Source organism: Stomoxys calcitrans, chromosome 4 (genome assembly GCF_963082655.1).
Source record: "Stomoxys calcitrans chromosome 4, idStoCalc2.1, whole genome shotgun sequence".
Lineage (NCBI taxonomy): Eukaryota > Metazoa > Arthropoda > Insecta > Diptera > Muscidae > Stomoxys > Stomoxys calcitrans.
Window position 1 is genome coordinate 167,964,394 of NC_081555.1, and position 18,478 is coordinate 167,982,871.

Consider the following 18,478-nt stretch of genomic DNA (forward strand, 5'->3'; position numbering starts at 1 on the left):
CCTTACCGCAAATATAAAACCTTCAATGTAGGTTTACATGTTTTTCTCCACACTGTTATCCTATGAGCTTTTCTAAGAAGTGGCTAAATAAATGAACACCACATACAGCCGCTAACACCACCATTGCTGTCATTCCGCTATAAACCCTAGCACTCATCTGCGCTTTCGATTACTATAAACACATTTTAATGAATCCGTGTGCCTTGCTCTTGGTCTAGCCTAACGTAATCTTCAACATATGGTATTTAATGGAAAACCACTGTAATTCAATGTTGATTCAAAGGATTTCGACCACCATGCACCAACTACCACCACCCACCCACAAAACCACCTGCTTAAACTCCCACTGGCTGAACAACCAAAAACTGGAACATGACGCACACAAAATCTTGTGTTTGTCATCATTATCTATGATAATCCGTTGATGGAAAAATAAAAATATAAAGGAAATTTAATCAAATCACCCACTCACTCACTTGGGGTGATGATTATTTGCAAGCAATTAAAAATATGTTGTTCATGGCATGGAGGGTGTGTTTCATTAGAAGATTTCATTTCTTGTATGACCACATAGTCGAAAATTAAATCAAAACATTCATATAATCCCCATTCATAGGTTGATGATTGCTCAACCACAAGAACCAAAGTTAAATGAATTTTGTTTGGAGCTGAGGATTATAGAAGAAGCTGCGGTAATATGAATGTTGGTAAAAATGAAGGACAATGATTTTATGATATAAAATAACAGTTAAACTCTTTTATGAATAACCTTTAAAGATTAACATTTGAGTTTCTAGAGTCCTCAGTACTATTTAACCGATAAAATTGAAATAAAACATGAAAAATATTAAATAGGCACCCACACCACATACTCCGCGATAAGATATTGGGTGCTTTAACAACGTCAGTTGACCATATGGTGGATGTCCGAGCTATCCAAAAAGAGTGATGACAAAATTTCAGCGAAATCGGGTAATAAACGCTGCTTTTATAGGTCCTTGTGCCAAATTTCCGCGACATCGGGAAATAAATGCGCCTGTTATGGGCCCAAGACCATAAATCGGGAGATCGGTCCACTTGGCAGCTAAATCCAAATATAGACCGATCTGAACCATATAGAGCACAAATGTAGGAAAGCCTAACATAGATCGTTGTGCCAGATTTCAGCGAAATCGGGTTATAAATGCGCCTTTCTTGGGCCCAAGACCATAAATCAGGAGATAAGTCTATATGACAGCTATATCCAAAAATATAGACCGATCTGAAGCATATACAGCACGGATGTCGAAAAGCTTAACATAGGTCACTATGCCAAATTTCAGCGAAATCGGGTAATAAATGCAGTTTCTATGGGTCCAAGGACTAAATTCGGGAGATCGGTCCATCGGGTAGCTATATCATAATATTGACCGATCAGATGTTGAAAAGCCTAATCGGGTAATAAACTCTGGTTTTATGGGTCCAAGGACTAAAATCGGGAGTATATGCAATATATAGATCGATCTGAACCATATAGGGCACGGATGTCGAAAAGCCTAACATAGGCGACTATGGCGAATTTCAGCGAAATCGGATAATAAATGCGCTTTTTATGTGCTCAAGACCTTAGATCAGGAAATCGGTCTGTATGGCAGCTATTTTGAAATATAAGCCGATGGGGGCCATATTAAACATGGATGTTGAAGGGTCTAACACAGCCTACTGTGCAAAGTTTCAGCGAAATCGGTTAATAAACGCTGCTTTTATGGGTCCAAGGACTTTAGATCAGGAAATCGGTATATATGGCAGTTATATCCAACTATAGACCGATCTGAACCATATAGGGAATCTAAATCGGGATATCAGTTTATAAGGCAGCTATATGCAAATTAAGTCCGATCTTGACCATACACAGCACGGATATCAAAGTGCGTAAAGCAAAACATTCAACCATTGCTTCGTCTGGTTCAACAGACAAAGTTGAATATACCCTCCTCCTCACCATAATTTTCAGAAACGCCAGATCTCGGAGATGGGTGGTGCGATTTAAGCGAAATTTTGTGTGCTCTCATATAGTACCCTAAAAATAAAAATTTAGTATCCACATTTCGGATGGGGTACCTAGGGGGGATGCCCTACCCTAAAACCTACCAAACATATATTTACACCAATCGCGACAATATGGGACTCAAATGAAAGGTATTTAGGATAAGAAAACGTATCCGACATCCAATTGTCGGCCCAAGTGCTAGGGGGACCACCCCAAGCCCCAAAACACCCCCAAATCGGACATTTTTACCGACTATGACAATATGGGACTCAAATGAAAGATATATGCGAGTAGAATAGGAATCTGATATCCAATTGTCGGACCAAGTGCTAGGGGACCACCTCAACCCCAAAAACACCCATAAATCGGACATATTCACCGACCATGGCAATATGGGACTCAAATGAAAGGTATTTACGAATAGAATACGAATCTGATATGAAAATGTGCGACCAAGTGTTGGGGAGCCGCCCGTCCCTAAAAACACAAAAACACCCCCAAACAGGACTTTTTTACTGGTCATCGCAATATGCGGCTCAAATAGAGGGTATTTTAGTGTAGAATACGAATATGATATCCAAGTGTGGAATCAAGTGTTTCGGGGGCCGCCCCGCCCTAAAAGCACCCCCCTCCCCCTACTATGAGCACAAATTTACGAGCATACCAATATGTGGTTGATATATATTTTCAGAGAAAGTCACTGAATGGCCGCCCCATCCCCCAGAACACCCCTCAAATAGGACATGTTTGCCGACTATGCAAATATATGGCGCAAAAGAAAGGTATTTTGGAGTAGACCACGAATCGGATATCAACATTCGGGACCAACTGTCTAGGGGACGTCCCACCCCCATACCAACCCCCAAATAGGACGTTTTTGCTCACCATGGCAATTTGGTACTTAAAGAGAGTGGTGCTCTCCACAAAGTATGTCCGCTTTGTTGACTTTTGCAATAATCATTTGAGATTAGAAAAAGATTTTGATATCCAATTTTGAGTCCATTGGCAATATGCTGTTCAAATAAATGATATTGAGAGTAGAGTACGATGCTGATTTATTTTCAGGGCTAAGTGTTTGGGGGACAACCTCACTCTCTAAAACCCACCTAAATCGGACAAATTTATCTAGCAGGTCAATGTGCGGCTCCAATGAAAAGTATTGGGGAGTAGAACATGAAATTGATACCCAAAAACACAAACAGCAATTATTTATTGACCTTGGTAAACATGGGATTCAAGTAATGGTATTTGGGAGGAGAATACGTTGTATGTGGGGCACCGCCATTTCCCCAAGAGTACAAAATTACCCACCAAATGAAAGGTATTTGAGATTATAAAACAAATATTGGGTTGCCCAAAAAGTAATTGCGGATTTTTCATATAGTCGGCGTTGACCATTTTTTTCACAGCTTGTGACTCTGTAATTGTATTCTTTCTTCTGTCAGTTATTAGCTGTTACTTTTAGCTTGCTTTAGAAAAAAAGTGTAAAAAAAGTATATTTGATTAAAGTTAATTCTATGTTTTATTGAAAATGCATTTACTTTCTTTTAAAAAATCCGCAATTACTTTTTGGGCAACCAAATATGATAACCAATTTTGGGGCCAAGTGATTGGGGTATGCCTCATCTCCCATAAACTTCCCTCTAACCAATGGGAATATGGGGTTAAAATAATGGGTATTTGAGAGAAGAGCACGATGCGGATATTTTTTTCAGGGCCAAGTGTCTGGTGACCAACTCACTCCGAAAACACCCATAAATTACGGGTCAAGGTAATATGGAACTCAAATGAAAGGTAATTGGGAGTAGATCACGAAATTCATACCCACTTACGGGACCACTTTTGGGAGGGGGGGGGGGGGGGCACACCACCCCCTAAACCTTCTTACTCCCATAATCCCCATGAGAATATTGGGCGTGCTTGTCATGGTTGTTAGAAGTCATAGAAAATTGCCACATCCAAACTTTCAGGTCGATCGAGTAATAATTTTGCCCTCCAGAGGCTCAGAGAGAAAAAACTGGTAGATAGGTTTATATGACCGATATATCAGGTTATCAAGCGTGGTTGTCATGGTTGTTAGAAGTCATAGAAAATTACCACATCCAAACTTTCAGGTCGATCGAGTAATAATTTTGCCCTCCAGAGGCTCAGAGAGAAAAACTGGTAGATAGGTTTATATGACAGATATATCAGGTTATCAAGCGATTTACTCTGATTGAGGTATTTTCAAAACATGCATTCTGAAAGCATCAACCGCTTCTTTAGGTGTTGAAAAACGTTGACCTCTCATTTTATTTATTACGTACGGGAATAACAAGAAGTCATTCGGTGCCAAGTCAGGACTATACGGCGGATGACTCCATGTTTTGAGTGCTCCAAAATGCAGTTGTTTGAGCCGATGTGTTCGCATTGTCGTGGTGATGAGTGATCCCTCTTCGGCGGTTGGTTTTCCTGATTTCTTGGAAGACAACTGGCAAAAAAATGGTTGTGTACCACAAAGAATTGAATGTTCTTCGTTGTTCTAGTGATACGATTGCCACATGTCCAGTTTTTTTCGAAAAAACAGGCGATCACTTGCTTGGAAGTGCTTCGTTTATTTTCGGATTCATACGCGTAAATCCACGATTCATCACCTGACCCGATGTCATAAAGGTGTTTCGAAGCACCGCGATTGTATTTTTAGAGCATTTCTTTAGACCAATCGAAACGAGCCATTTTTTGAGCGATTGACAAATTGTGTGGGATCCAACGCGAAGAATTTTTTTTGACGGTCAAATATTCCTGCAATATTGAATGTATGCTGGTCCCACTGATGCCTAGGATTGTCTCAATCTCACGATAGGTCACATGACGAACTTGCAACATTAGTTGGCGCACAATATCAAAGGTTTTTGGAACAACAACTGATTTTGGGCGACTTTTACGAAATTCGTCTTGGAGTGAACTACGACCTCGATTGAATTCACCATACCATCGATAAAAACTGATCCTTGAAGGAGCTTCATCGCTGAAAATTAAATTAAGTTCATCGATGCACTGTTGTTGAGTTAATCCACGTCGAAAGTTGTAAAAAATTATCGCACGAAAGTGTTCACGATTTAATTCCATTTCTTGGGCGAGATGAATCTTTTAAGTTTCTGTAAACAACACAAATTGCGCTCGTATGTCAAAACGTTCTGAGTGTGTATAACCTCAAAAATGTCAAACATTACTATAGAGCTGTCAGTTGGCAGATTGCAACACAAGAGTTATCCAAAAAATTATAGCACGAAAGTGTTCTCGATTTAATTCCATTTCTTGGGCGAGATGAATCTTTCAAGTTACTGTAAACAACACAAATTGCGCTTGTATGCCAAAACGTTCTGGGTATGTATAACCTCAAAAATGTCAAACATTACTATAGAGCTGTCAGTTGGCTGATTGCAACACAAGAGTTATCCAAAAAATTATCGCACAAAAGTGTTCACGATTTAATTCCATTTTTTGGGCGAGATTAATCTTTTAAAATACGGTAACCACACAAATTGCGCTCGTATGTCAAAACGTTATGAGTATGTATAACCTCAAAAATGTCAAACATTACTATAGAGCTGTCAGTTGGCAGATTGCAACACAAGAGTTATCCAAAAAATTATCGCACGAAAGTGTTCACGATTTAATTCCATTTTTTGGGCGAGATTAATCTTTTAAAATACTGTAAACAACACAAATTGCGCTCGTATGTCAAAACGTTCTGGGTATGTATAACCTCAAAAATGTCAAACATTACTATAGAGCTGTCAGTTGGCAGATTGCAACACAAGAGTTATCCAATCCCGATATATAAAAGGCAACCCTCGTACATACTGAATAATGTTTAGGTTCACAAATCAATACTTCAATGTACTGCTAACGGAATAGCAAAATAAATATACCCCTGTCCTTCTGCGGTTGGCATAAAAATAATTTGCACTAGTACTGATCCCCAATAAAATACATCAATGAATTTTTATACAACTTGTATACAACGAAACACATTTGCTGGTTGGCATACTTGGCTTATTTTGGCAGTCAGCTATTCGAGTAGAATCCTAGCGAACTTATTACCATCATCTGCCGATGACCATGTCGAAAAATCAGGCAACTATTTATGGCATGTTGGGCTGCATACTCCAACAAATATTCAAAAACATTTATGTGGGAAGATTCATAACCCTGTTCCTCGTTAGCCAGTGCTTATATGTGAATTTTTAACACTTGTCGGTGTATTATGGACATAATATTCACATACTCCATGCTGAAGCTCGGCAAGTGTAAATACGTTATTAATATGTTGCACCCGAGTGGATGTTGCATACCATGCAAGCATGCATATTTCGTGCGAGAGATTCAATATAATAACAAGTAAAAGTCCGGGCCGAATCTTATATACCCTCCACCATGGAACGTATTTGTCGAGTTATTTGCGCGGTATCTCTTTTTAGGCAAACAGGGAATAAAGGATAAGAATTGTTATGCTATTAAAGATGTATCATGTAATGTTGAAGACCACGGAAGTAGTCATTGGGTAATATTTCAGTCCATTCGGCTAAGATTTGCTCCTTGTAGGCGCTCAAGAAGCATAATCCGCAGATCGGTTCATATGGCAGCTATATCAGGCTATGGATTGATTAAGACCATATTGGACATAAATGCTGAAGGCCATGGGAACAGCCGTTGTACAAAATTTACTTGGCACAGTTGTTGGAAGTAATAACGAACAACTTTATGCAAAATTTCAATCAAATCGAATGAAAACTGCGCCCTCTATTGGCTGAAGAATTCAAAATCCCAGATCGGTTTATATGGCAGCTATATCAGGTTATGGACCAATTAAAACCATATTTGTCACAGTTTTTGGAAGTCATAACAAAATACTTCATGCTAAAATTCAGCCAACTCGGATAAGAATTGCGCCCTCTAGTGGCTCAAGAAGTCAAGATTCAAGTTCGGTTTATATGGCAGCTATATCAGGTTATTGACTGATTTGAACCATACTTAGCACAGTTGTTGGATATCATAATAAAACACGTCGTGCAAAAATTCATTCCAATCGGATAAGAATTGCGCACTCTAGAGGCTCAAGAAGTCAAGACCCAAGATCGGTTTATATGGCAGCTATATCAAAACATGGACCGATATGGCCCATTTACAATACCAACCGACCTACACTAATAAGAAGTACTTGTGCAAATTTTCAAGCGGCTAGCTTTACTCCTTCGGAAGTTAGCGTGCTTTCGACAGACAGACGGACGGATATGGCTATTTCGACTCAGAATGTCAAGACGATCAAGAATAGCTATACTTTATGCGGTCTTAGACGAATATTTGGAGGAGTTGCAAACAGAATGACGAAATTTGTATACATCCATCCTATGGTGGTGGGTATAAAATTACACGCATATTTGTGATTGGCTTCATTCATTCTGTTTGGATGAAGGGTAGGTATATCGGTAACTTGGCCGTTTTAATAACTTTAATATGTATCGCTGCTATTCATACCTACACTGATACAAGGCTTATACTCGTAGATAATTAATTCATTTAAATTGACCAGGTAATTTATGCAAAATAATTTTATGGAATTCGGGATAAGGAAGTGCTTTCTGTAGCCGCTGTACATTGTTGCATATTAATAAAGGACCTTAACAAGGCCAGAAACAAAGTACGCGATGCCAAGCAACTTACTTTATAGACATTAATACATTATGGGATCATGTAGTGTAGAATGGGATCGCAGCTATACGAAACCCAATGTGCTAGGTAGAGGAATCTTTCTTCTTATATATAACCAGTATAGGTAATAGGTAAAAGTCGGGCGGAGCCGACTATATAATACCCTACAGCTACCCTACAATCGTTTGAAAATTGTTGTTACTACGGCCATATAAGTGCAAATCCGGCGATAAATTTGTATGGGTGCTACATCCATATTTGAACCGATTTGGTCCGTGCAAAATTTTGTGCAGATGGGTTGAAAATTGTAGCTACTCCGGCCATTTAAGTACAAATCGGGCGATACATATATATGGGAGCTATATCTTAATCTGAACCGATTTTGATGAAATTTTTCAGATATGTTAAAATCAGTAACAAAACAGTCCATGTCAAATTTTGTGCTGATCGGTCGAAAATTGTAGCTACTACTGCAAATCGGGCGATACATATATGTGGGAGCTATATCTAAATCTGGACCGATACCCTAATTTTCAGAAACGCCAGATCTCGGTGATGGGTGGTGCGATTTAAGCGAAATTTGGTATCTAAGTTTCGGATGGGTTACCTGGGGGGGGCCGCCCCACCCTATAACCAACCAAATATATATTTAGACAACTCACGACAATATGGGACTCTAATGAAAGGTATTTAGGATAAGAAAACATATCTGATATCCAATTGTCGGACCTAGTGTTAGGCGAACATATTTATCGACCATGCCAATATGGGACTGAACTGAAAAGTATTTACGAGTAGAATACGAATCTGTTATCTAAATGTGCGACCAAGTTTTGAGGGGGACGACCCTACCTGAAAATACCCCCAAACAGGACTTATTTACGGACCATCACAATAAGGGGCTCAAAGATAAGGTATTTGAGTGTAGAAAACGAATATGATATCCAAATGTGGCACCTTTTTTTATGGGGACCTCCCCTCCCCAAAAACACCCCACAAAGAGCACAAATTTAAGAGCATAGCAATATGGGGCTCATATGAAAGGTCTTTGGAAGTACCCCACGAATCTGATATCAATATTTGGGAAAAAGTTTCTATGGGCCAAACCCACCCCATAACAACACTCAAGTAGGAAGTATTTGCTGACGATTGCAATATGGGGCTCAAATAAGAGGTACTTTAGAGTAGAATACCAAGCTGATATATATTTTTGGGGGGGCCGACCCTCCGGAAAAATACCCCCAAATAGGACTTATTTACTGACTATCGCAATATGGGGCTCAAATAGAAGGTATTTGAGTGTAGAATACGAATATGATATCCAAATGTGGCACCTTGATTTTTGGCGGCCGCCCCTCCCAAAAACTCCCCCCAAAGAGGACAAATTTAAGAGAATAGCAATATGGGGCTCTTATGAAAGGTCTTTGGAAGTGCCTCACAAATCTGATATTAATATTTGGGGCCAACCCACCCCATAAAACCACCCAAATAGGAAGTATTGGGTTGCCCAAAAAGTAATTGCGGATTTTTTAAAAGAAAGTAAATGCATTTTTAATAAAAAAAACTTAAAACTTAAAACTTAAAAAACTTAAAACTTAGAATGAACTTTAATCAAATAAACTTTTTTTACACTTTTTTTCTAAAGCAAGCTAAAAGTAACAGCTGATAACTGACAGAAGAAAGAATGCAATTACAGAGTCACAAGCTGTGAAAAAATTTGTCAACGCCGACTATATGAAAAATCCGCAACTCAATATTTGCTGGCCATTGCAATATGGAGCTCAAATAAGAGTTACTTTAGAGTAGAATACGAAGCAGATGTATATTTTCAAAGTAAGGCACTGAATGGCCGGCCGCTCCATCCCCCAAAACACCTCCCAAACCGGACAGGTTTGCCGACTATGCCAATATGGAGCTTAAATAAAAAGGTGTTTGGGAGTAGACCACAAATCTGAACTCAACATTCGGGACCAACTGTCTAGGGGACGTCCCGACCCTATAACAACCCCTAAACAGGACGTATTTGCTCACCATGGCAATTTGGGTCTTAAAGAGAGTATAGCTCGCCACATAGCGGACATATTTGCTGACTTTTGCAATAAGGGGTTTTATTGAAAGGTATTTGAGATTAGAAAACGAATTTGATATCCAACTTTGAGTCCAATGGCAATATGGGGTTCAAATATATGATATTGAGAGTAGAACACGATGTTGATTTACTTTCAGGGCTAAGTGTTTGGGGGCAACTCCCCAAAACACATTTAAATCGGGCCTATTTACCGACCGAAAAGTAGAGAGGGGTGTAGAAGAGAGGGGAGTAGTAGAGAGGGGAGTAGTAGAGGGGGGAGTAGTAGAGAGGGGAGTAGTAGAGAGGGGAGTAGTAGAAAGGGGAGTATTAGAGAGGGGAGTATTAGAGAGGGGAGTAGTAGAGAGGGCAGTAGTAGAGAGGAGAGTAGTAGAGAGGGGTGTAGAAGAGAGGGGAGTAGTAGAGAGGGGAGTTGTAGAGAGGGGAGTAGTAGAGAGGGGAGTAGTAGAGAGGGGAGTAGTAGAGAGGGGAGTAGTATAAAGGGGAGTAGTAGAGAGGGGAGCAATAGAGAGGGGAGTAGAGCACGAAATTGATACCCATTTTCGCTACCAATTTTCTTAGGGTCAACCCCCTCCCAAAAACAGCCCACAAACAGCAATTATTTATTAACTATCGTAATATGGGGCTCAAGTAAAGGTATTTGGGGGTAGAATACGAATCTGATATTCAAATGGGGGACCATGTATTTGGGGCACCGCCCCTTTCTCTACCAAACGAAAGGTATTTGAGATTAGAAAACGAATATGATAACCAATTTTGGGGCCAAGTGTTTGGGATACGCCTCATCCCATAAACTTCCCTCTAACCAATGGCAATATGGGGTTTAAATAAATGGTATTTGAGAGAAGAGCAAGATGCGGGAGGGGTATATTCATTTAGTCATTCCGTTTGCAACACATCGAAATATCAATTTCCGACTCTACAAAGTATATATATTTCGAATCGTCGTAACATTCTAAGACGATTTAACGATGTCCGTGTGACTGTCCGTCTGTCGGTCTGTTCGTCCGTCTGTTGTAATCACTCTACTGGTTTCAAAAATTGAGACATTGAGCTGAAATTTGGCACAGGTACGTCTTTTTGATGCACGCTGGTTAAGTTCTTGAACGGGCCAAATCGGACCATATTTGGATATAGCTGCCATATAGACCGATCTCCCGATAAAGGGTCTAATGTCCATAAAAACTTTATTTTTCTTCCGATTTTGCTGAAATTAAAAACAGTGGGTTATTTTAAGCCTCCCGACGTCCAACCTAAGTATGGTTCAGATCGGACTATATATAGATATAGCTGACATATAGACCGATCTCTTGATAAAAGTTCTGAAGCCCATACAAGTTTTATTTTTTTAACCGATTTCGCTGAAATTTGAAACGGTGAGTATTTTTAGGCCTCCAGATAACTGACCCAAATATGGTTCACATCGGACTATATATAGATATAGCTGCCACATAGACCGATCTGCCGATAAAGGGTCTGAAGCCCATAAAAGATTTATTTTTTATCCGATTTTGCTGAAATTTAAAACTGAGGGTTATTTTAAGCCTCCCGACATCCAATTTGAATATGGTTCAGATCGGACTATATTTAGATATAGCTGACATATAGACCGATCTGCTGATAAAGAGTTTGAAGCCCATTAAAGCTCTATTTTTTAACCGATTTCGATGAAATTTGAAACTGTGGGTTATTTTAAGCCTTCCGACATCTAACCTAAGTATGGTTCAGGTCGGACTATATTTAGATATAGCTGCAATATAGCTACCGATCTGCAGATAAGAGGTCTGAAGCCCATAAAAGCTTTATTTTTTAACCGATTTCGCTGAAATTTGAAACTGTGAATAGTTTTAAGCCTCCCGATAACTGACCCAAATATGGTTCAGATCGGAATATATTTAGATATAGCTGACATATAGACTGATCTCCCGATGAAGGGTCTGAAGCCCATAAAACCTTTTTTTTAAACCGATTTCGCTGAAATTTGAAACAGTGGGTTATTTTAAGCCTCACGACATCTAACCTAAGTATGGTTCAGATCGGACTATATTTTGATATAGCTGACATATAGACCGATCTCTTTATAAAAGGTCTGAAGCCCATACAAGCTTTATTTTTTAACCGATTTCGCTTAAATTTGAAACAATGGGTTATTTTAAGTCTCCCGATAACTGACCCAAATATGGTTCATATCGGACTATATATAGATATAGCTGCCACATAGACCGATCTGCCGATAAAGGGTCTGAAGCCCATAAAAGATTTATTTTTTATCCGATTTTGCTGAAATTTAAAACTGAGGGTTATTTTAAGCCTCCCGACATCCAATTTGAATATGGTTCTAATCGGACTATATTTAGATATAGCTGACATATAGACCGATCTGCCGATAAAGGGTCTGAAGCCCATAAAAGCTCTATTTTTAACCGATTTCGATGAAATTTGAAACTATGGGTTATTTTAAGCCTCCCGACATCTAACCTAAGTATGGTTCATATCGGTCAACATTTAGATATAGCTGACATATAGACCGATCTCCCGATAAAGGGTCTGAAGCCCATAACAGCTTTATTTATTACCCAATTTCGCTGAAATTTGAAACAGTGTGTTATTTTAAGCCTTCCGTCATCTAACCTAAGTTTGGTGCAAATCAGACTATATTTAGATATAGCTGCTATATAGACCGATCTGCCGATAAAGGGTCTGAAGCCCATTAAAGCTTTATTGTTTACCCGATTTTGCTGAAATTTTAAACAGTGAGTAGCTTTAAGCCTCCCGATAACTGACCCAAATATGGTTCATATCGGACTATATTTAAATATAGCTGCCCTATGGGCCGATCTCCCGATAAAGGGTCTGAAGCCCACTAAAGCCCTATTTTTTATCCAATTTCACTGAAATTTGAAACAGTGAGTAGTTTTAGACCACCCACTATCCGACCCAAATGTGGTAAAGATAGGACTGTATTAAGATATAGCTGTCATATAGACCGATATGCCGGTTTGGGGTCTGAAGCTCATAAAAGCTTTATATATTACCCGATTTTGTTGAGATTTGAAATACAAAATTCAACAGTGACTTATATAAGACCACTCAATGTCCGTGCCGAATTTGGGTGCATACGTTGTCCAATTTTCATCGGATTATATGTAAACCCCATATATACCCGAGGTGCTGGAGTTCGATTCCCACCAGATGCTTTGGAATGTCGTTCACAATAGTAATGCAATAGGCTTAACAATGTTTATTGCGGTCTATGATATAACCTACTGGGTTAACCCACTGTATGCAGGTCCAGATATGTATGTACCTATTTGTACCTAGTGAGATTGTATTGTTTAAGCAGTTGATTATTTTCCTATTTGGTAAAGGGCAATAGCTTTCAATTGTTTTTTTTTGCATTTTTTCGAAATTGCTTCCTTATTTTCACAAAGCACCTCAATCTAATTTCTCACAGACATCAACATTAATTACCAACCATCATCATCATGGTGTTAATGTGCCTTAGATTTAATCATTTTCTTTATTTATTTATGGCGCCAAACCGATTTGTAAATATTTTCAATTCACTTTGGTCGATTGTTTGCTGCTACAACAGGATAAGCTACAAATTAGTACCAAATTTTTATGATTCCTTTTACTCTGCCAAGAACAGAAGGGGCAAAAAAAAAACACACACATATGTGCCATAAAAGTTGGCTACTAGCTATTCGGCTACACAAAAAACCATACTTCTGATGTTTTGAGGACGCATTGAGGAACCATGTCTGGCATTCTTTTTTTCCATTTTTTTTTTAATGATTTAGAGTCATTATAACACATTCTATAAAATTTTATAGTTTGTTTAGATGCCAACCATTCGAAGCCATAAAACAAGTGTAGCACCCCAACTTTCAAGTGATTTGTTAATTTTATGGTGGCTAAAGCTGTGTAGCATAAATCTTTAAGGGAGCATGAGAAAACAATGTTTGTTAAAGCAATTTTATTAGGTTCACCTATCTAAGCCTTAATCCATTGCTATTTCTTAGTTATGATTTAGATAGGCTAAGATCATTAGGTGAGGGCTACTGCATAAATATTTATTCCCATAAAACACGCAAATGTGGGGAAATGCTTTATTTACTTGAATAAGTTTTTTGTGAATCATAAGTCATAAATCAAGAGATTTTTTTTGTAATAGAACTTCTTATTGTGTTTTTACATCAAACCAAAGGGAAAGAGAGAGATATTGGAATAAACTTAGAACAAAAAACAAAAAAAAAAAAAAGCAAGTGAAAGCATGCCAAGTTCGGCTGGGCCGAATCTTATATACCCTCCACCATGGAGCGCATTTGTCAGTTCTTTTCCCGGCATCTCTTCTTAGGCAAAAAATGATATAAGAAAAGAAAGAAAGAAAAATCTGCTATACAGTTTTTCCTGATCGTAGAGTTCGTGAATGAGAATCATTTGGTACTGGTTGAGGTGATATGGATTTCGTTGGCATTTCGTCTTTCAAGATTAAGGCTGGCTTAAGGCGATCAACAGATATCGTCTTCCGTTTTCCATTAACATCAACTACAAATGTTTTTGCTCCTCTAGATAGAACAGGAAAAGGTCCTGTGTATGGAGGTTGTAATGAAGCTCGCACAGCGTCGTTTCGGATGAATACAAATTCTGCTTCTTTCAATGCATTTGGCTCATAAATATTTGAATCGCCATGATGGTTAACCTTCTTTGCTTTGACGTTGTTCATATCAGCTTTAAATTGTGCAACCCAATCAGAACGCAATTTACTAAATTTCAATTCAGTAAAGAATTCACCTGGTAATGTAAGCTCCATACCATATACTGACGCAGCAGGCGATACGCTTAAATCATGATTGATAGATGAACGTAATCCCAACATTATTATTGGCAAAACCATGGACCAACGTGGGTTTGCGTGACACATTAAAGATGCCTTAAGTGTTCGATGCCAACGTTCGATTTGGCCATTTGACTGGGGGTGATAAGGTGTCGTATGAGTAACACGAATTCCAAGCAACTTTGAAAATTCTCGAAACAGTTCCGACTCGAACTGTCGCCCTTGGTCTGTCACCACCTGAGAAGGCACTCCAAATCTTGCTATCCATCCACTAAGAAATGCTTTAGCCACAGATTCGGCTGTTATGTCTTGCAATGGTATAGCCTCCGGCCAACGTGTAAATCTATCGATACAGGTAAGACAGTACCTATACCCTTCCGATGGCGGAAGAGGTCCAACAATATCGATGCTGACCACTTTAAATCGATCATCCGGCACTGGAAATTGGCCAATAGCACTTTTTATATGACGTCCCACCTTGGCTTGTTGACATCTAAGACAAGTTTTCGTCCAAATGGAAATATCTTTCCTCATGTTTGGCCATACAAACCTAGTTGATATCATCTTAACTGTGGCTTTTGAGCCCGCATGAGAAACGTTGTGTATCATATCGAAGACGCATTTTCGAAAACGAGGTGTGATATAAGGTCTTATTTTATGAGTTGACACATCACACAGAACTTCCGTTTTCGAGTCAGAAATTTGGAAATACTTCAGCAGCAAATTTGATGATTGAGGATTTGATTGTAGTTGTTTGAGTTCTTCATCATTCTCTTGATCTTTGGAAAGTTCCGAATAATCCAGGGAAGATGGTAAAGATATTGCATTAAGTCGTGATAGAGCATCTGCAGTGATATTTTCTTTTCCAGGTACATGGCGAATATCCACTGTATGCTGTCCAATAAAATCTAGGTGTCTAAGCTGGCGTGGAGATGCCTTATCGTGACGTTGATTGAAAGCAAATGTTAATGGTTTATGATCGGTATAGATACAGAATTGGCGTCCCTCAAGAAAATGTTGAAAATATTTAACTCCAGAGTACGCCGCCAAAAGCTCGCGATCATAAGCGCTATACCGAGTCTGAGTATCTGATAACTTCTTTGAGTAGAATCCAAGCGGTTTCCATTCACCATCAATGAGTTGTTGAAGAACAGCTCCCATACCGATATCGGACGCATCCACCCATAAAGATGTTTCGGCAGACTCAACGGGATATGCCAAAAGTGCAGAGTTCGCTAGTTGATTCTTACATTCTTCAAATGAATTACGCAATTCTGGTGTCCACTCAATTGGTGTTTTATCATTTTTCTTCTGGCCGGACTTCAGGGAGTTTAATATTGCCTGAGCTTGAGCTGCTTTCGGGATAAACCGACGATAAAAATTGAGCATTCCAAGGAATCGACTTAACTCGTTGACAGTTTTTGGCAAATTGTATTGTTGAATGGCTAATACCCGTTCTGGACTTGGCACTAGACCACTTTGAGTTACGCAGTATCCCAAGAAAATAAGGGAATCCTTGCCAAATTCGCATTTGTCTCTATTTACAGTTACGCCATGTGATTGCAAACGAGAAAAAATCTGCCGAAGATGTATCTCGTGCTCTGCTTCGTTTTCAGACGCTACGAGTATATCATCAATATAAGCAAAACAGAAATCCAGTCCCCTTAGAACTTCGTTTATAAAACGCTGGAACGTTTGAGCAGCGTTCGTGAGACCAAACGGCATCCGTGTAAACTCGAACAAACCAAAAGGTGTAATTACAGCCGTCTTTGGAATGTCTTCTTCAGCTACAGGAATCTGAAAGTACGCTTTGACCAAATCGATTTTTGAAAATACTTTCTTACCAGCTAACATATAACCAAAGTCGTGTATATGAGGTACCGGATAACGATCGGGAACGGTTATCTTATTGAGGGCACGATAATCTCCGCACGGACGCCACATACCATCACCTTTTGGAACCATATGAAGAGGACTCGCCCAAGGACTTCTTGATGGTCTGCATATATCAAGTTGCATCATATAATCGAATTCATCTTTCGCAATTTTTAACTTTTCTGGAGATAGTCGTCGTGCTTTCACTGAAATTACTGGTCCATTTGTATCAATATGATGTATAACTGGATGACTAACGGGTGGTAACTTAATACTGGGCGTAGTAACATCAATGAAATCGGAAACAATTGAATTACATTCACCTGGCCCATCAGGAATTACCTTCAACGATAAAGTCGGTTGAAGTGAGCAAAATCCAGATACTTTGAGTTTTGTTGTTGAATCGATTAGTTGATTGTTTTTCATATCCACCAGGAGTCCAAAATGCTTCAAAAAATCTGATCCAATTATTGGCTGTGTTACATCAGCTACAATAAATGACCAGAGAAATCTTCGCCGTAGACCGATATTGCAATTAATAACCCTTGTTCCATAAGTTCGTATTTTCGTGTTGTTCGCTGCATACAAAACAAAAGAATTTGACGCTTTGTTTTTTTCATCGTTTCTGCGAGGTAAAACAGATATGTCGGCACCGGTATCTATAAGGTATCTTAAATTTGATTCTGCATCTTGAATAAAAAGGCGACTTATATGCCGGCCGCACTCATCCGCCACCTTAGATGAGGTGCCTAATTGTTTTCCGTCGAATTGAACGAGCAGGGCGAACGGCATTTTGTCGCTTTCCGTCCAAATTTAAAGTGGTACCAACACACAGAAGATGTTGAACGAGAGCGTGAATTACTTCGTGAACGATGTGTGGAATTCCTTTTTTCGTGTTGACCACCTCTGAACGAAAAGGCATCAATTTTCGATAAAAGTTCACTTACTTGCCTTTCCAAAACCAACAAACGGTCTTCATCTTTAGTTGAAACAGCATTGACTACACCAGAAGCATCAGACTGGTCATGGATTTTATCTGCCATGATTGCTAACTTGTCTACTCCATCATCGCTTACCGACAGTATGGCTCTTGTTGTTGATGGAAGGCGCTGGATCCACAATGTTTTCAATAACTCTTTTGACACTTTTCCACAGGACAATTCCATCATTTCCCTTAGTAACGCTGAAGGTTTCTTGTCACCGATACATACATTTTCCAAAAGTTGTCGAAGGCGTTTTTCCTCAGATTCCATAAATTCATCAAGCAATGCCTTCTTCAAGACTTCGTATTTGTTGACCGCTGGAGGATTTTCCACAATATGGCTTACATGGTTCAAAATACCGCTTTCCATGGACCCAACTAGCGTATGGAACTTCGTTTCGTCGGAAGAAATTCCTGATGTAACAAACTGGGACTCCAATTGTATTAACCATAGCCGCGGATTTTGTCGCCAAAACGGAGGAACTCGAACCGCTACACGGGATAACTCCAATGCATTATTTTCATTTTCAGTAGCCATGCGAAATAATAAAATTATTCTAAGGTTACTTTGATAAATATTTAAATTAAGAAACAAAGTTATTTTCACAAAGTGTGCCACCACAGGGCTATAGACCGATTCAGACCATAATAAACACGTATCTTGATGGTCATGAGAGGATTCGTCGTACAAAATTTGAGGCAAATCGGATAAGAATTGCGCTCTCTAGAGGCCCAAGAAGTCAAGACCCAAGATCGGTTTATATGGCAGCTACATCAGGTTATGAACCAATTTGACCCATACTTGGCACAGTTGTTGGATATCATAACAAAACACGTGGTGCAAAATTTCATTCTAATCGGATAAGAATTGCGCACTCTAGAGCCTCAAGAAGTCAAGACCCAATATCGGTTTATATGGCAGCTATATCAGGTTATGGACCGATTTGAACCACACTCGGCACAGTTATTGGA